The sequence below is a fragment of the Protopterus annectens genome, chromosome 3.part1, assembly GCF_019279795.1.
Source record: "Protopterus annectens isolate FY-2018-M chromosome 3.part1, PAN1.0, whole genome shotgun sequence".
In the NCBI taxonomy this organism is placed as follows: Eukaryota; Metazoa; Chordata; order Ceratodontiformes; family Protopteridae; genus Protopterus; species Protopterus annectens.
The window spans coordinates 602,607,694-602,628,314 of record NC_056732.1 but is presented as its reverse complement, the minus strand read 5'-3'; the positions used below and the strand labels follow the sequence as shown (position 1 = coordinate 602,628,314).

The following is a 20,621-nucleotide window of genomic DNA, read 5'->3' as shown; positions in this document are numbered from 1 at the left end:
TGTTATAGAGGGCTTCATATCTGATTCTTTGTTTTAATATTTCTGTGGTGTAGAATAGCTAATCTGCCTACTGAAAGAAATGAATGTTATGTAGATGACATTGAACAGTGTCTTCTCCAGCCCGTGAATTACAACAGAAAGCTTAGAAGAGTGAGCACGGCATCTGTCTGCAGTTAAGATCCAGTTAAGCAGGATTCTTAGAATGATTTCACCAAATAATTTTAGAAATCAAAGGTACTACCTATAGCCAGCCTAGGGCACCGCTCTGGCAGGGGCACTTTTCCCGAAATCTGAATAGTGTAGGTAGACCAGGATGGGGGCACCAAGTGGTGTGGGGGGCACTATGGATCTCTTTTGCCTAGGGCTCCAGTTGACCAAAGGCTAACTCTGGTACTACCAACTAAATGCAACTTACTCAAGGTGGTACACCTTCAAGATAGGTTATATTTGGCTGTTGTGGTCTCTGGGTTGGTTTGTCCTCTGGCAGGAGAGTGAGTGTTTCTCCTATTTAGACACGTTTTGAAAACTGAAAGATTCAAAAGAAGGGAGTATTAGGTCTTACTTCAGAAATCTTCACCCGCAGAGAAATGCATGGAAGCATTAGTGTGAAACCAGTGGTTTCCTAGCAGCCTGGTACTTTTTAACCTTGTGTTTGTTAGGTTCCCCTTCATCTCAAAGTTTGACTGCTTGATCATTAATATATTGCAGCAGTGGAAGTGTAAAACTGTAATCTGACTTCACACACGTCACAAATGCCTCAAAAAAAAAAGGACACAACTTTCTATGTATCTCATTCATATTTTGATGCTCAGAGAGTTTCACTCATGATCATGGAAGAAACAAAGCCTGTCCCAACAAAAATAAATGAGAGAACTATGCTTAGAAAGAAAGCCATTCCATCTCAGGACACACACACACACACACACACACACACACACACACACACACACACACACACACACACACACACACGCTTATGAACAATTCAGAGGATCCTCATTTGACCTGTTGGCATATCTTTATGATGTGGGAAGAAACAGAAGAGCCCAGTAAAAACCCCACACATACACAGAGAAGACCTGCAGACTGCATACAGAAGGAAGCCCAAGCCAAGAACTAAAGCCAAAGCCTAGGCATTTTGAGGCAGCAACAATAATCGCAGCTCTTGTGTGTTGCCCTCCTAGTCCTAATCTCTACTGCTGTTCAGTGCTTGACTAAACTAATCTCTTCAGCTAGTTCATAGATTCATAGGTTCAAAGGTGTATACTAGGCTAATGGCCCTGGGGCCTTTACAAGCCTAGCCATAGGATTACCCTGGCATAGTGCCATCCGACCTTAGTTCCCAGTGCCTCTGTCGAGTAGAGCCAGTGGAGTTATCCCCAGGGTGAATATTTTGTTTCCCATCCACCCATCAAGATTTCTCTTGAAGAGGGCCAGTGAGGTGCTCTGCTTGACATGTATGGGAAATCTGTTCCATAACATGGACAGTCTCTGGGTTATGAACTTGTCCCTCCAGCATGTTCTGTTAATTGTGAGGTTGAGGTCTCTGGTAGTCTTCCACATTTCCAGTTCAGGATTCTCTCCCTGGTATGCTTTTATTCCATTCAAATTCTTTCCATGTCATGTTATGATTCTTCTAACTTGTTCCTGCGTATATCAAAAGCTATGATGGCTATTTTTAATCTTATTGTAATTATCTCAGCCATGATGGACATAGAGAGTTGGAGTGGTATTTCAACTTTAAACCTTGTGGATCCATACCCACAAACAACGTTACGTCTCCTGTCTTCTGACACATAGTAATAGACATCTTGAAAGACTCCCCCTCAAATTATCTCTGGTATGATCCTAGTTAATCTCACTAGGTGTAATATGTGATTATCAACCACAGGATGGGTAAGGCTGGTCTTACACCAAACAGGATTGGTTAATTTAAGCAGCAAAAGGGAAATTGGCTAGGCTTAAAATGGCCCACAAGGTCAGCCAGTCTAGTATTTACCTATGAACCTGTGACCTTATGATAGATCATTGTCATCTGTTTGAATATGTTAATAGGTTTAGCTGAGCCTAATTAAATTACTACTTTATCTGTTCTGTTTCACTGAATGTAGTGTTAGAGTCATGGGTAGAAATATAATAACACAGCACATACAGTGTGAGGAGGACTAACTGCAGTTCTTTGCCCATTTCCCAGCCATATGGGTAAGGTGTTGAACTTAGTAAAGTAAAAGACTTAGGTTCCTTGGTCAAAGCTACCGCGTGGCTGTCACACACTTTTTGAATTCTGACTTTGTTTATAAATATGTTGTTTGTTTGAGAAGGCTGTTCTGTGCATTCATCAGTCACTGTGAAAAAATATCTCTTTACATTGCCCTGAGTTATGTCCTTCTAATTTTTGATTGTAAGTTATTGTTCTTTCTCCTTTTTTCTGAATAATGCAATGCTATTGGACTTGGTTGATTTGCTTGAAGGATCTTAGGAAATAAAATACAAGGCAATTGAGTCAGAGGACTGTTTGTCTTGCCATTACCCAGCCTCATGCTATACACCCCTTCTAAAGAAAAGCTAAAAATCGTACGGATACCTGAAAGGGCCATGGGAGCCAGTCACGTCTCAGATTAGAGGTATCACTGCAGAAGCCTTTTCTTTTGCTCAGTTCTTGTTACAGGTGCCATGCTAGCTTTCATGGTGAAGCAAAGGTATTCTTCTTGTCCAGCCGCTAGGGAGCAAAGTTACTTGCTAGAGAATGTTCCAGCAGGTTAAGTTTGGTCAAAGAAAGATAAAAGCCTGGAGGCAATTCGTTCTGGATAAGTTTTTTATTCAGTGCAGTTAGGCAGATGAGTGCTTTCTGAAACAGTGTTCAGCTGAGCTGTAATTTATCATGAACAATGTAAGGTGGGCAGTAATCTTAACTACGCCCCCGGGAGTGCTTCAGTTATGGGAGGGGTTGAGGGTTGTACCCTTCAGGAATTTAAGACTGCCCTTTGTCCTTAATGCTTGAGGTGCTGGTAAAATGCCCACAGTACTATAAGTAACTTAAAGAAAATCATGTCTTGTTTTATTAAACTTATCAAACCTAGTAGAATGGGTCATTATTGTTACATATAAATCATTTGTAAGATTTAAGCAGTATAATATAGTAGTCATCAGTTTTAAGTCCGCTGGGTACTTGGGAATTATATGCATACTAAAAACAAATTTGCCAGTATTTAATTTTCAGTAAATCAATAAGTTGTAAAAGCAGCATGTTTTTTTTTAACGAGGCCTACAGTAAATGTTAAAAAGCACTTTCCCCATGGGTGTGGCATGTTATCACAACTAGGGAAACATTAATGGAGGCTTGGGGAAGGAAGTATGAGTGCTAAATGGAGGCAGCACTTGTTATTTATGATTTTCTTTATTTTATTTTATTTTTATTGTCAGATCAACTGTATAGTTATTGTAAAATGCTGAGATATCTAAAGTACAAGTGAGGCTTTTGTGTGCTTTAAATAAAGATATGAGGAATTTTTGACTGCAAGCCATCCAAGTGTGTGTGGAGTTTTAACAAGACAAAACGACGTCAAGATTTAGATTATGTTTAAAAGGCAGTGTGGTCTTCAGCTTCTAACTTGTAATTTATAACCACTAGCCATCCACATGTGTGTGGCGAGGTAAATTAAATTTAACTTCTGTTTGAAAGGCAGTGTGCTGTCAAGCTTATAACGTAATCTGACTGCCTAATGTATTGTTAAAATTTTATTGCAAGCCTGAGGGGAAATCTAGGAAGGATATAGGAAGGTGTGTATGTTAGGCGGGGGTGGAAGGGTAAACAGGACATTATTAGGCCATCAGTCCTCATGTCCATGGCTAACAAATATGGGTACAGAGGGGAGCATGCACTGTATGGCATCTCTGTAAATGAATAATTACATTTTAAAATTAAGGTATTAAATGTGAAATATGGTCATGTAGAAATGTTAGCAAAACAGTCAGAGTCAGGGTGAACAGCTAATTATTTTACTATGTACCTACATGAAAATCAGCAAACTGAGAGTATCAAAAATCTCCACTGCTACTTTCTAGATTTCATGAAATAGGACCAATATAAAGGAGCAATATGTGTGAACTTCTGTTTAGGGGAGAGGGAGTAAAAAGTAGGACCAGAGATAGGTGGCAGTTAAATGTTACAGACAAGCCTGGGTACAGAACCAAATAAAATATAGTCTATAGGAGGTGAGGTATCTTGTCCTGCATACAGTCCACTAACTATATTAGGAGATTCACGCCAGTATTATCTAGACTGAAGTAATAGTAATAATAAAGAGAGAAGACAAAAAGAAACAGTATGAAGTGAGACGATCTAAAGTTGAAAATTAGGGATTAAAAGATTGAATCACTATCTTATTACCTTTTGAGTCCATATATACCTGAGATCCTGGACAACAGAATGACAATTGAACATTATCCTTATTGCCGATTTGAGTCAATATCGATCTAAAGTGTTGGGGAACTTAGGAATCCAGAAATGTGTTATAGGTCAATAGTATAAATGATGGTCCAGTTTTCTTAGATTTAGTATGCAGCTAATAGACACTGATAAGTTTAGACCAGGGTATTTCTTGGCTTGGACCCTGATTTACCATTCAAGTTAAATTTTTTCCTAGTCTGTCATTGGATGTTCTTCGTCTTCCATTGCTGCAGTCCTGACTATTGGGTATAGTCCGCGTCCAGTCGGCCCGAATACCAGAGTATAAGGCTGACGTCGGTCAGGGCGCATTAGACTGACGTCAGTACGTCAGGGTACTAATGCGCATGACCGACGTCATATCCTCAGTCTTTTTTGCCGCATGGTCCGATGCAGAAGCAGTTTTGCGAGTGCAGGTTGGCGTACTGAAATATTTCCGAAACCGGAGTTTCAGACCGAAACAGAGTTGGCTAAGTACCCCGTTGGGGAACATTTTAGTTTTTCTTGCCTCCGTATTTTACCGGATGTCAGAAAAAGTGAATAACTGTATTTCTTGTGGGAAACAGATACCTCATAGGGATTATCATACCTTGTGTATACCTTGTTTAGGGCCTGAGCACGACGTTGTTGGTTGCCGCTCTTGTGCTAGGTTTAACAAACGCACTATTAAGAGGAGGTTAGACTGTGCCAGGTTAGTGTTTGGGAAGCGTTGTAATTATAAAATGCCGTCGGATGCTCCGGCGCCGCTTCCAAGAAGCGCAAGGATAAAACAGTGAAGCCTAGGGTTGAGGAACCAGCAGTCCCGGACGTCGGTTCTTTAGAAGGCTCAGTGGAGCCGGAGGTTTTGCCAGGAGTTTCCATGGAGTCCCAGGCAGAAACTATACTCTTACAGGATGTGCCTTCTCAGGAGGTAGGCCAGGCTGAGGGGCTTCTCAGGTGACTGTTCTTCCCTCTCTTCCCAAGGTAGTTAGGGCCTCTCCTTCTGTTGCCAAAACTTCTTTGAGAGGTAGGCCTACTTCAGCTTCAGTGGGGCTTCTCCTAGCATTTCGGGTTCTGTACCTAAGAAACATATGCTTAAAATGGCAGAAGATTTGATTACTATGATTAGGGGTTCTATGCCCCGCCTGATAAGAGGCCTAGGGTGGAACCGAGTTTGATAGTTTTGAACAGTGTTCAGAGGCTTCAGAATCTTCTGTGGAAGATATGCAGGAGTATCCTACTTATTCTGATTCTGATGTGGATGATTCCACTCCTACAGCTTCTCCACCTGAGGATTTCTCATTTTCAGAGACTTTGCATTCCATGAGGGAGCACTTTAAATGGGAAGGCCAGGATTACTCTGACTCCAGGAAAAGGCTTAGGGAGTTCTTGTTTTACCCCAGCATAGGCCTTTAGCTATTCCTCCTGTGTTGAATGTGGTGGAAGATGTTTTTGCAGAGGCTTCCCTGAACCCTGACTCTTTGCCTCCTGCTCCTGTTAAGCCTGATAGGTATTATAGGGTGCCCGAAGCTCATAAATATTTGTTTAAGAGTCCTAGGGCGGACCCAGAAACTATTTCTCAAGGGCCTAAGGGAGTAAAGGCTTCTGTGGTTAAAAATCCTGTTCCCACTGATAAAGAGGCAAGGGCTTTGGATAGGTGGGGAAAGAAAGTGTATACTTCTTCCACTCTAGCCATGAGAGCTTTGAATTGTCAGTTTCACATGCTAAAATATCAGAATTATCTCCTTTCACAATTGAAATCTAAGGTGGATGCTTTGGCGGAAGGTATTGAGTGTAAAGAGTTGCTGGATTTGGTTCATGTGTCTGAACAAGTGGGTAAGCATTCTTTGCAATGTGGTTTTGATGCTGTACAGGCCTCCTCGAGGGTGGCTGCTACCAGTTCTGTTCTTCGCAGGCATGCCTGGTTGAAGGATCAGAATTTAGCTGAGCATGTTAAGACAAGGATTTTGGATGCTCCTTTACAGTCTGATGTGTTGTTTGGTTCGCCTGTGGAAGCAGTTTTAAAGAAAATGGAGGACAAAGCTAAGTCTATGCAAACTGTTAAAGATTTTTTGCAGGTGCAGCCACCGAAGTTTAGTAGAAATTGGCCTGCTAAGGGGTGGACATACCCTGCTTATGATTCTCAGTCTAGGAGGTCTAGACGTGGTAGGGGCAGGGCTCAAGGTTCTTTTAGGCCTAGAACAGGGAGTTCACCTGCTCAGACTTCTGGTGAGGGCAGGGGTCAGTCCTTTCGTAAACAGACCCAATGACCTGTTTTTTCAGCTGCCAGCAGATTCACGTTTGGCAGCTCCTTTGGGAGGAAGACTGTCTCTTTTCAAAGAAAATTGGGATTTAATTACTCAAGACAAATGGGTGTTGGATATCATTCACCACGGTTACAGATTTTATTTCCATACAATGCCCCCTTTCAAAGGCATGCCAGACGTTCCTCCTCAACAAAGAAAAGAGGCTCACAAGCAAGTTTTACAGTTACTTCACATAGGGGCCATTCAGCCAGTCCCTGTATCAGAAAGGGGCCTAGGATTTTATTCCCGCCTGTTCCTTGTACCAAAGAAGGGAAACACGTGGAGACCAATTTTGGATTTATCTATCCTCAACACTTATCTGGACATTCCCAAGTTCAAGATGTTGACGTTACAACAGCTTTTACCTCTGCTGGGCAAAGATCACTGGATGGTAACTTTAGATCTCAAAGAAGCTTACCTTCATGTGCCTATAAGGCTAAGTTGCAGGAAATATCTGCGGTTTCGAACTGGAAATTCTCATTATCAGTTCTCTGCATTGCCCTTTGGCTTATCTACTGCGCCCAGAGTGTTCACAAAGGTTCTGGCTCCAGTGATAGCTTACTTCAGGCTTCAAGGAATTCAAATCTATCCTTACTTGGACGACTGCCTGATTCTGGCTCAAGAAAGGGAAGTTCTCCTACAGCACCTGGAATATGTTATCGCAGTGCTAAGATGCCTAGGGTATTCTGTGAACGAAATAAAGTCCAGTCTAGTACCCTCTCAAGACATGTGCTTTCTGGGTGTGAGACTGAATACAGCAGCCCAGATGGCCTTTTTAACCCCGGACAAACAAGAGAGTCTGTCACTTTACTTCCATCAACTATCTCATCAGTCCGTGCTGACTGCAAGGACAGTCCTTCAAGCATTAGGGTTCATGGCATCTTGTATTCTGGTGCTTCCCAATGTCAAACTGCATATGAGGAAGTTACAATGGTATCTCAAAAATGTATGGACACAGCACTGCCAGGATTTGGACACTGTCATTCAAATAATACCTTGCCTTCAAAAAGAATTCTTGTGGTGGGCTCAGGAATGTCACCTAAACAAGGGACTCTCTGTGACCCGGCCAGAGGCAAGTCAGATCTTAATGACAGATGCCTCGGACATTGCTTGGGGAGCTCATCTAAATGGAAAGTGGATACAAGACAAGTGGCCTGCCAGACTACAGCATCTACATATCAACATGAAAGAGATGTTAGCAGTCCAGTTTGCATTAATGGCTTTCAAGGAGTTACTTCTTCCAGGGCAGGTGTTGATTCTAACAGACAACACAACTGTCATGTGGTACATCAACAAGCAAGGGGGAACACATTCTTATCCTCTATGCAGGCAAGCAATGATTTTATGGGAGACTGCGCTAAGCCTGCAACTAACTCTTCAGGCAAGGTTTCTGCCAGGAGCACAGAACTCCTTAGCGGATGTGTTAAGCAGACAAATCATGGATCCCCACGAGTGGAAACTGGATCTTCATGTATTTCAGAAACTGACAGTGGCATGGGCAACTCCAGACATAGATCTGTTCGCTTCTCCACTAAACCACCAGCTGCCAAAGTATTGCACAAAGGGGTTTCATCACACGGCTTGGAAAGTGGATGCTCTGTCTTTCAGTTGGAAAAACCTTCATGTGTATGCCTTTCCACCTCTACCTCTTCTTCCAAAGGTACTGTTAAAGGTCAGACAAGACAGGCCAAGGATGATTTTGATAGCTCCAGATTGGCCTCGGCAACACTGGTACCCTCTACTACGGAGTCTGGTAAAGAAGCCTCCATGGCCTTTACCTCTGATTCCTCATCTGTTATCTCAGAAGGACGGTCATCTGCTCAATGTCAAGCTACACTCTCTTCATCTAACAGCTTGGCATATTCTGTGTTGAAACACAGCAGGTCTCAACTTCCTCAACAAGTTTTAAATGTGATTATGGAAGCTAGAAGACCTAGTACAAGGAAAGTGTATGCAGAAAAATGGAAGAGATTTTTATTTTGGAGTACAGCAAAGAATTTGGAGATTTCTGAGCCTAATTTGAGTGTGGCTCTTCAATATCTTACTGAATTATTGGACAAAGGTTTGTCCTTCTCTTCCATAAAGATTCATGCTGCAGCAATTTCAGCTCACTATGATTGTGACCCACCTTTGTTTTCGCATCCTTTGTTCAAGCAGTTTCTTAGAGGGGCAAAGAATATAAGACTCCCTCGTAGAGCTCCTACTCCTGCTTGGGATCTCAATTTTGTGTTGGAAAAACTTATTCTACAACCTTTTGAGCCTGCAGCTACTGCTGAATTGAAATATTTGTCATGGAAGACTGCTTTTCTGTTGGCTATTACTTCTGCAAGAAGGGTGTCTGAGTTGCAGGCCCTTATGGCAGTAGAGCCCTTTTGATTTTCCATAAGGATAGGGTATCATTACGTACTAATCCTTCTTTTATGCCTAAGGTGGTTTCTAGTGTGGCTTTAAACCAAACTATTCATTTGCCTACGTTTTTGCAGATCCTCAAAATAAAGGGGAAAAGATTTTGCACACTTTAGATGTACACAGGCAATTGCGTTATTATTTAAGCAGGACTAAGGATTTTAGGCAGTCTCAGCAGTTGTTTGTTTCTTTTGCTTTGAGTTCTCAGGGCAAGCCTGTGTCAAAACAAACTATTTCTAGGTGGATTGGCTTTTGCATTGCATTTTGTTATTCCCATCATGGCAAGGAGATTCCAGCTGGGATTAGGCCTCATTCCACTAGGGCTACTGCCACTTCAACAGCATTTCTAAGGGGTGGCAACTAAGGATATTCTGGAAGCAGCTACTTGGAGTTCAGTGCATACTTTCTCTAGGCATTATCACCTTCCTATCTACTCTAAGTCTAGGGCTGGTTTTGCCACAGCTGTTTTACAAGGCATGTTGTCAGCTCCTACTACTTTATAATTTGCCAGCCTCCCTTACCTCTGCTTTGGGATTCTACCCAATAGTCAGGACTGCAGCAATGGAAGACGAAGAACATAGTACAGTTTTGTACCTACCATAAATGTAGATGTTCGAGGATTCCATTGCTGCAGTCCAATTTACCTCCCTCCTTCCCCTCTGTATTTGGGGGTGGTTGTGTAGGTGAGTTTACATGCTTATATTTTTGTATATATTGTTGTATATATTGTACATGTTTTTGGTGCAGGTTGTTTGGGACTTGTCTTTTTAGGGTCTTCTGACATCTGGGGCAAGAAAAGACTGAGGATATGACGTCGGTCATGCGCATTAGTACCCTGACGTACTGACGTCAGTCTAATGCGCCCTGACCGACGTCAGCCTTATACTCTGGTATTCGGGCCGACTGGACGCGGACTATACCCAATAGTCAGGACTGCAGCAATGGAATCCTCGAACATCTACATTTATGGTAGGTACAAAACTGTACTTTTTGCCTTCATATGGATCTATGGTTAGCTGTTCGATGGTGATAAAAGAAAACATGTTGTGACCCAGCTTATCCTTTGTGTGCTTCGCTAAAGCGCTATTGGGTGAGTCCTATCTGATGACTGTGTAATGCCTTGCAGTCTGAGTTTTAAGTTTGCTGATAGTTTTGCCGATGTAAAAAGCCTGGTATTTTTGGCACTGTGCTCTATAGACCACAAACTCAGTGCTGTCATTTCTGTATGATTTACATCTGTAGAATGTGATGTCCTTCAAGGATGCATCTGCAGTCATCACATATGGGTTGTCCTGCCTCAGGTAGCCCTTCGGCCAGCAGGGTTGTCCTGCCTCAGGCAGCCCTTCGGTCGGCCGGATTCCAAAGTCTGGGTCCGGCGTCGGCTGATGTCGCACTTTCCCCGACGTCAGAGCGCCTGGGGTATAAAAGCATCAGCCGAAGCCATCTTCCCCAGTCTTTCTTGCCGCGTGGTGCCCGAAGCAGAAGCAGTTCGCAAGTGCCGGTCGGCCAGCTCCTGTAATTCAGCTATCGAAGACTTCAAAAAGCTAAGTACCCCGTTGGGGACTCTTTCTTGCCTCAGCCGATGTCAGATAAAGTTAATAATTGTTTGACTTGTGGGAAACAAATACCTCATAAGGATTTCCACTCTTACTGCCTCCCCTGCCTAGGCCCAGACCACGACGTTTTGGCCTGTTCAGCCTGTGCTTCCTTCAACCGACGCACTCTTAGACGTCGGGCGGAGTTTGCAGAGGAATTTTTTGGGGCTAGTTTTTCGTATAAGATGCCGTCGGAGACTCCGACTTCTCATTCAGTTAAGAAACGGAAGGACAAAGACCGAGACACGCGGGCCGCGGTTTCGGCTGAAACCACGTCCAGGCCTACCGCGAGTGTCTCGGTCTCGGCTGAAACCGAGTCCTTGGAACTTCCTATTACCGAAACCGCTCAACCGACTACCTCGGTCCCGGAGGCTCCGGCCGTGTCGGTTATTGAATTTCCAACAGAAACTGGTGTCCTGGAACCTTCTGACACTATTCCTTTAGACAAATCTACACCAGCACATGGTGCAGCCAGGTCTCCTGCATCCATGTCCATTAAGGCATTCTCCAGGGCTAAAGCTGCTAAACTCTCAAAAGCTTTGCCTCCCAAGGTTATCCCTCAGGGACCCTCTACTGGTTCACAGATTCTAAGCTTAGCAGAGGATCTTATCTCCTTAATTAAGGGTTCTCAACCTCATCCGGACAGGGGCTCTCAACCTCCTCCAGACAAAAGGCCCAGGTTTGAGCCCTCTGATCCCCACTCCTCAGATGAGGCCTCTGATGGCTCTGCTCTGTTGGACCACCAGGAGGAGGCTTTTTCGGCCTACGAGGATTCTGATGCAGAGGAATCTATTCCCTCGGCCTCCCCTCCTGAAGAGTTTTCCTTTGGAGAGACACTACACACCATGAGAGAGCATTTCCAATGGCAGGGCCAGGAATTCTCTGATTCCAGGAAAAGATTAAGGACCTTTTTACATTTGCCTCAGCATAGACCTTTAGCTATTCCTCCTGTTTTGAATGTCATTGATGATGTGTACTTTGACTCTAGCACAACCCCTGATTCTCTCCCTCCGGCTCCTGCCAAACCCGATAGGTACTACAGGGTCCCGGACTCACATCTTTACCTTTACAAGGCCCACTCTGCTGATCCAGAAACTATTTCCCAGGACCCTAAAGGGGTTGCAGCTGCCACTGCTAAAAATCCTCTCCCCTCTGAAAGGGAATCCAGAGCTTTAGAGAGATGGGGTAAAAAAGTGTATACTTCTGTAACTCTTTCTATGATGGCATTAAATTGTCAATTTCATATGATACAGTACCAAGAGTATTTGTTAGATGAATTGCATAAAAAACTGTCTTCACCTGATCCCCTAGACCGCAAGTCACTTCAGGATCTGGTACATAACTCACAACAGGTTAGCAACCATTTCTTGCAATGTGGTTATGATGCATTGGAAGCTTCATGTAGGTCAGCTATGACTGGCGCAGTCATACGTAGGCATGCTTGGCTGAAGGAACAATCTCTGCCAGACCATGTTAAAGCAAAGCTGCTGGATGCTCCTCTGGAAAAGCAAAAGTTATTTGGCTCCACGGCTCAGGAGGTCCTAAAGAAATTTGAAGAAAAGGCAAAATCCGTACAAACAGTCAAAGATTTTCTCCAAGTACAACCACCAAGATTCAGCAGGAATTGGCCTTCCAAGAATTGGTCCTTTCCAGACACAGACAGATTTCAGAGAGGCAAGAACAGGCGTGCCAGAGGTAGAGGGCAAGCTAGAGGCTCCTAAAGAGGACGTCAATGGCAGCCTCCCAACCAGAGAGGTAATGCAGGACCTTCAACTGCTGCACAAGGACAGGCTCAATGACTTTACTTTGAAACAGCCAACCAGGGCTCAATTGGAAGCACCTTTGGGTGGAAAGCTTTCTTTATTCTCAGAAAATTGGCACAGTATTACAAGGGACAAATGGACACTACAAATAATAGACAAAGGATACAGGTTTCATTTCCACACATTACCAAAAAGAAAGGGCATGCCAGACCTGCCACCGAATCAAAGGGCAGAGGCTTTGAAACAAATTTCCAGCTTAATGCAAATGAAAGCTATAGAAAAGGTTCCTCTCTCAGAACAAGGCCAAGGATTTTATTCCAGACTATTCCTTGTTCCAAGAAAAGAAAAACAATGAAGGCCTATTCTCGACTTGTCCGCACTGAATGCTTATCTCATTGTGCCAAGGTTCAAAATGCTGACTCTACAGCAGCTCCTTCCCATGCTGGGCAAGGGGTCTTGGCTGGTAACTCTAGACCTCAAGGAGGCATACCTGCATGTCCCTATCAGACAAAGTTGCAGAAGACACCTCAGATTTCTTGCAGGGTCAGAGCATTATCAATTCTCAGCATTGCCCTTTGGCTTATCTACTGCGCCCAGAGTATTCACGAAATGCCTGGCATCAGTAATTGCACACTGCAGACTTCAGGGGATTCAAATATACCCATATCTGGACGACTGCCTTATACAAGCGGACAGCCAACAAACTTTGGTAAAACACTTGAATTATGCCATCCACCTACTTCAGGCCTTGGGATATACAGTCAACTTTCACAAATCAAGACTTGTTCCATCCCAAAGAATAACCTTTCTGTGTGCAGATCTAGATACAACCACCAAAATGGCCTTCCTCACAGAAGAAAAACAAAGTCAACTACCAGATTACTTCAAAAATCTGACAAGACAAACCCAGCTGACTGCAAGGAAAATCCTGCAGGCCCTGGGTTACATGGCTTCTTGCATCCTTCTGATTCCGCAAGCAAGACTACATATGAGGAAACTACAATGGTACCTAAGGAGTTTATGGACTCAGCACAGTCACAGCCTGGAAACTTTGATACCACTCATTCCATGCCTTCAAAAGGAATTTCTGTGGTGGGCTCAAGCAAGCCAGTCAAACAGGGGCCTGCCTTTCAGCAAACCAATAGCCAGCCAAACCATTACAACAGATGCTTCAGACCACGGATGGGGAGCGCACATGGAGGGCAGATGCATTCAAGGTCTATGGCCACAAAAAGAGCTACGCATGCACATAAACCAAAAGGAAATGCTGGCAGTGATACATGCAGTCGAAGCCTTCAAACCCTTTCTGCATCATGGCCATCTGCTAATAAGGACAGACAACACCACTGTTATGTGGTACATCAACAAGCAAGGAGGCACCCATTCCTATCCTCTTTGCAGGCTGGCAATGAATCTATGGGAACTTTCCTTGAAACTCAATATACAGCTACAATCCCAGTTTGTGCCAGGGAAAGACAATATACTGGCGGACAGCTTAAGCAGAAATATCATGGATGCACACGAATGGATGCTGCACCCAGACATCTTTCTACAGATAACGCAATCATGGGGGAGGTCGGACTTAGATCGTTTTGCCTTCCCCCACAATCATCAACTGAATAAATTCTGCTCAAGGACATACCACCCACAAGCATGGGAAGTGGACGCCCTCTCTTTCAGCTGGAGAACTCTAACAGTGTATGCATTTCCACCTCTCCCATTAATGACCAAGGTTTTACTGAAGATCAGGGCAGAGCAGCCAAAAGTGATTCTGATAGCTCCGGACTGGCCAAGACAGCACTGGTACCCACTGTTAAAGAGCATGTCACGCACAAAACCATGGCCTCTTCCTCTATGGCCATTTCTACTGACACAGCACAATTACAAAACTCTGCATTCCAACCTGAAAACCTTGCAACTAACAGCCTGGAAAATCCCTTGACTCCTCCTCAGGACAAGCTATCCCAGACAGTGAAAGATATTATTATGGAAGCTCACCGGCCTTCCCAAGAAAGGCATATTCAGCAAAATGGAAAAGATTTCACATTTGGAACACCACAAAGGGCCTAGATGTGACAGTGATGAACATGGCACATATCCTGGAATACTTGGCAGAAATGTTCCACAATGGTCTGTCTTACTCTTCCATTAAAATTCATGCTTCAGCAATTTCAGCAGAGTACAACACTGATCCATCTGTCTTCTCTCATCCTCTCCTAAGACAGTTTCTAAGAGGAATCAAAAACATCAATCCTCCAAGGAAACCACCTCTACCTACTTGGGACCTTAACTTCGTGTTGGAAAAAATAACACTGCCTCCCTTTGAACCAGCAGCATGTGCAGAACTACAGTTCCTGTCTTGGAAGACTGCTTTCCTTCTGGCCATAACCTCAGCAAGAAGAGTATCTGAGTTACAGGCCCTTATGGCGGTACAGCCATTTCTTATTTTTCATCAGGACAGAGTTTCATTGAGAACCAATCCTACATTTATGCCAAAGGTGGTATCCAGGGTTTCATTAAATCAAGCTATTCACTTGCCTACCTTCTTTCCAAATCCACAAAACAAAGGGGAGAAACTTCTGCACACCCTGGACATACACAGACAGTTGTGCTACTACTTGGACAGAACTAAAGGTTACAGAAAAACTGACCAGCTGTTGGTAGCATATGCTGCTGGTACACAAGGAAAAGCAATTTCCAAACGGACAATTTCAAAATGGATAGGGAATTGCATTCGTTTTTGTTACTCCTTTCATGGAAAAACTGTGCCAGCTAACATTAGACCTCATTCCACGAGAGCCACAGCCACCTCCACAGCCTTCTTAAGAGGGGTGGCTACCAAGGACATTTTAGAAGCTGCTACATGGAGCTCTGTGCATACATTTGCCAAGCATTACAATTTACCTTTATATTCCAGATCCAGAGCAGGCTTTGCTACGGCAGTCCTGCAGGGCATTTTAGCTACACCTTCCTTTACATAGTTCCTCCACCCCCAGATTGGCTATGGTATTCTACCCATATGTGATGACTGCAGATGCATCCTTGAAGGACATAGTACAGTTTTGTACCTACCATAAATGTAGATGTCCGATAGGTATGCATCTGCAGTCAGGTTTACCCTCCCTCCTTCCCCTCTGTGGTACTTCTTGGGTACTTACCCCTTTTATAGCTAGCTGGAGTGATCTATTATGGTGTATTTGTTTTTTATATTATTGTGCATGTTTGGATTTTTAAATGCATCTCTCCAAATTTAGCCTTCCTTAGGGGGCACCTGGCATCTGGGGCAAGAAAAACTGAGGAAGATGGCATCGGCTGATGCTTTTATACCCCAGGCGCTCTGACGTTGGGGAAAGTGCGACATCAGCCGACGCCGGACCCAGACTTTGGAATCTGGCCGACCGAAGGGCTGCCTGAGGCAGGACAACCCTGCCGACCGAAGGGCTGCCTGAGGCAGGACAACCCATATGTGATGACTGCAGATGCATACCTATCGGACATCTACATTTATGGTAGGTACAAAACTGTACATGTTATGTGATCCTATCTCGCCTACATTCTGACTGATGGGTTCGGAGCCGATCCCTCGGCTCCGACTCGGCACGCTTATGCCAAAGAGCGAAGTCTCTTATTGGCTGAGCTTACTATATCCCAGGATGCACCACTACCAGTCCCCCAGATCTCGTTTGCCGCTAACCTGCGAAGACGTGGTCTCGAGCTGGCTGAGCTGAGTAGTAATTTTACTAACTTTTTCTGTCAGTTTTTTTGCTGTCTTGTCACAAAAAGCTGTTTTAACGGCTATTCTTCACTTTTGTGTGTGTTTGGAGTTTGTTAAAGACTTGTTGTGTGATTGGGTTGAGTTTGGTAGGCCTCCTTCATCTTAGGGCCTTCCCGGTCAGTCAACCCTCTTAAAAACTTACAGGGTTTCACAGTACCCTTGTTATTTGCAACGCTTTTAGCGATAACTGTAACCTATTATTAGGTAGTGACAAACAGAAAGTCAGTTTGTATTTTTCTGTCAAAGATTACTGAAATTGTTTTACCATAATGTCTCAAAATCCTAGGCCTTCGGGCTTCAAAAAATGCACCAAATGCAATTTCAAAATGTCCATCACAGACGATCACTCGCTCTGTGTGTATTGTTTGGGTGCAAAACACTTACAGGAGTCATGCAGCGTGTGTCACGCTTTTTCCTCAAGGGTCCTCCAGGAGAGGAAAAATAAACTGATTCTTAAGGGGTTAATAAAACCTTCTTTTGAAGAAGCCTTGGCATCCTCTCCTTCTCCGGCTAAGAAGAAGAGGGCGTCGGTTCCGACCAGTCCGCCGGATCCGACCGCCAAAGACATAGGCAGGCCTCTCCTTCGGCTCCAAGGACTTCGGAGCCGAGGATGGAATGGTCTGCCTCGATGCCACCAGTCTCGACTCCTCTGGCTTCGGAGCCGATGGCTGGGGCATCGAGAGGCGGGTCACCTTCGTCGGCTCCACTGGTCTCGGAGCCGACAAGGGTCGCCCGCTCAGACACTTCCTCCTCGGCGCCGAAGTCCACCTCGCACCGATGGAATCTAGTGTGTATTCCTTCGGCGCCGATAGTCATCGAGTCGCCTCGGAGCCGGTCCCCTAGCCCTTTGGGGCCGTTGGAGAGGCCGTCTCGAACCCGTTCAGTTTCCTCTCGGTCTTCGAGGATGTCGGATTCAGATATAGACAGGGTGCTCCAAAGACTGTTCCAGTCCCCAGTCTTCCAAAAATTTGTTTCGGTTCCGACCCAGTTGGCTTCGGAGCCGATAACCCTGGCCCACCCCATTGCCATTCCTCCTCCGACTGCTTCGGCTCCGTCGGAGCAGGTGCTGTTGGAGCCGGTGGAGATCTTAGGGTCGGCTCCGACCCTTACTCCAACCCGGGCCTTCGGGTCCGAGTTTGGTACACGGACTTCTTCGGCTGGACCGGGGTGATGTTTCGGGACCTATGCTTTCGGTTCCGAGCCTCCCCTTCGGTGCTTCGGCTGCTGGACTTCCGTCGGCTATCATGGCTCCGGGGACCGGACACTCCCAGGATTCTGGGGGTCCGGCTTTCAGAGCCATGAGGAGTGCCTTGGCCAAGTCTTCTTCGCCATCTCTCCGGCTTTACCGCACCTTCCTGGGCGTGGAGACTGGGTCTTTGGCAGTTCCCCTGTCCGTAGGCAGCGGAGCCCTGGGCCTGAGGTTACCCCATTGGGGTTCCCTCCTCCTGAGGGTTCTTCGGAGTTGTCTTCGGAGGAACCCCCAAGGAAGAGATCGTGCAAGAGGAAGCACGTGGACTCCCCCGAGTCTATTACATCGGACACTGATCTTGATGATGCAGAGGGGTCCCCGAAGTCGTCCTCGGATGATGTCTCATTTGCAGACATCTTAGAGATCCTCAAACAACGAGGCGGCTGGATATCCAAACCCCCCTCTGCTGATGAGTCAGTGCTCCTCAAGGCCTTTGGGGCTCAGCCCTCCACCTCCTGGGTGTCTCCGCCCTTCGACGAGCTTCTGGATTTAGTTTGTCGGAGGGCGTGGGAACATCCAGATACCGTGGAACCAGTCCCTTCTCGTCCAAATAAATTTTTGTCTGCCCCACCCGAGAAGGAGTTCCTCACTAAAGGCGTGGCTGTAGATGCCATGGTGGTGGCATCTGCTACACAACAGGACGTGGCAGAGGCTTCAACGTCCGTCCATCCTCCTAATAAGGAGTCTAGGAGCATGGACAGGTAGGAAGCGCACCCTGACTTCAGCGGCCTTTACTTTAAGGTCTCTGAATTATTTGGCACATTTTACCAGGCTTCAGAGGGATCTGGTCAAGGAGTTGTCAGATTCCTCTCGGTAACCTACCTGAGCAGCTAGCCCAGTCGGTTAGCTCTCAGTTGGCTATCCTTACGTCAATTTCTAACTCGTCCATGAGGCTCATTTCCTATGCGGCGAAGGGCGGTAGAGCGGCAGGCACAGGCGTGGCTCTACGGAGACAAGCCTGGCTCCGCTTGTGTCAGTTCGGAGGCCTTCAAGTCTTCCTTCGCCGACTCCCTTTGATGGGTCCTCTTTGTTTGGACCGAAGGTTAAAGACACCCTTACCGCTGTGAGCAAGAGGGAAAAACTTTATCTGCCATAGGTGCCCGTTATTCCACTCCCTTCGGCCTTACCCCAAGGCTAAAGGAGGGGAAGATGTGGTTCCAAATCTCGTAAGTTTTTCCCCAACAGCAGGAAGATTCCCTTCCAGAGGCAGAGGACGGGAAATTTTTCTGGGAGACGCCGTCCCAGAGGCGGCAGAGGGCCCCGCAATTCTGGAGACCGCGAGTCCTTTCGTGGCTCTTCAGCCTCCCACACATCATGAGGGATTGCCCGGCTGTGCTGCTCGAGCCAGTCGGGTGTCGTTTGCCAAGCACCTAAAAGCCTGGGAGTCAATCACTCAGGACAGATGGGTGCTTCGGATCATTGCCGGAGGTTACACCATCCCATTCACATACTCACCCCCACCGTCCAAAAAAAATCCCGGACCCACCACCCAGTCAAAGGGAAATGGCAGCCGCAGAAGCTTTAAAGCTGCTAGAAAAAGGAGTCATCCAACCGGTCCCCACAGACCAGATCGGATCAGGAAATTACTCCAGGTTCTTTTAGTGCCAAAAGACAGGGGACCTGAGACCAATATTGGATCTCAGCAGACTGAACCAATCCGTCGAAATCCAAATTCGAATGGTCACGTTACAATCCATTCTCCCATTGTTGGAGAAGGATGTTTGGATGTGCTCCATAGACCTCAAGGACGCCTATTATCACATACCGATACATCAGGCGTCCAGGAGGTATCTGCGCTTCAGCCTGGGAGTCAGTCATTACCAATTTTGTGCTCTGCCCTTTGGTCTCACCACAGCCCCCAGGGTGTTCACCAAGTATTTGGCAGTAGTGACGGCTCACCTGAGAAGTCTTGGATTCCAAGTGTTTCCCTATCTGGACGACTGGCTCCTGACTGCCACCACCAGGCATCTACTAATGGACAACCTCAAAGCCACCATCTCCTGGGTGCTACCCTGGGATTACATTCAATTGGTCAAAGTCTGTCTTGCTGCCCTCTCAGCATAAGGTTCATAGGAGCAGAGATAGACTCAAAATTGATGCGTCTTTCTTCCTGCCGAAAGGATCCAAACTTTACAGGGCCAAGTTCAAGCTCTGATCTCGAGATCCAAAGCCCCAGCCAGGATGGTTCTACAAGTTTTAGGTTCAATGTCTGCCACGGTTCTTTTAGTTCCTCTGGCAAGATTGCACATGAGTATTCTTCAGTGGCTATTGTCAACTCAATGGTCCTTTCAGGATCTTCCCTCAATCATCACATCATGATTACGGAAACATGCAAACGGGACCTTCGCTGGTGGCTTCAGACATCCAATCTAAATCAAGGAAGCCCCTTTGTTATTCCCTCTCCAGTGGTTACCCTGACGACAGATGCCTCCCAGATAGGGTGGGGGCATTGTCTGGGCAGGTTAGTTCAGGGCTCCTGGCTTCCAGGCAAGCTCTTCTCCACATCAATGTGTTGGAGATGAGGGCTGTACTTCTATCCCTACAGGCCTTACACAAGTTTCTTCCTCAGGGCATCATCGCCATCCACACAGACAACATGTCGGTGGTCTGGTATCTGAACAAACAAGGAGGGACCAGATCTTACCCCCTTTGCAGAGAGGCCATGAGGGTGTGGGAATGGGCTGTAGCTACCAACCGCTTCTTGGTAGCGACCCACATTCCGGAGAAATCAAATATATTGGCAGACAAATTGAGCAGGACAATTCTCTCTCCTCACGAGTGGTCCCTAAACAAACAGTAGCAGCTCAGGTTTTCAGGAGATGGGGACGTGCTGCGACCTATTTGCAACTCCACTAAACACCAAGTGCAAAAGGTTCTTCTCCTTGACTCCACATCAGGGAGTACCAGCTATGGATGCTCTAGCACAACCTTGGCCAACAGGGCTACTTTATGCCTTTCCTCCGATTCCACTTCTCTCCAAAGTCATTCAAAAGCTTCTCAATTGGGGTCGGCAATGATACTGATTGCCCCATACTGGCCTCGTCAGGTATGGTTTCCTTACCTGAAGAAACATGCGGTGGACGATCCGTGGACTTTAGACC

The 20,621-nt window shown here is 45.7% G+C and overlaps 1 protein-coding gene across 2 annotated transcripts in view; it reads left to right on the top strand.

The window, feature by feature from the left end:
* Positions 1-20,621, top strand: part of NFATC1 (nuclear factor of activated T cells 1) — a 1,564,586-nt gene that overhangs the window by 213,301 nt on the left and 1,330,664 nt on the right. The gene's annotated exons all lie outside the window — the stretch shown is intronic.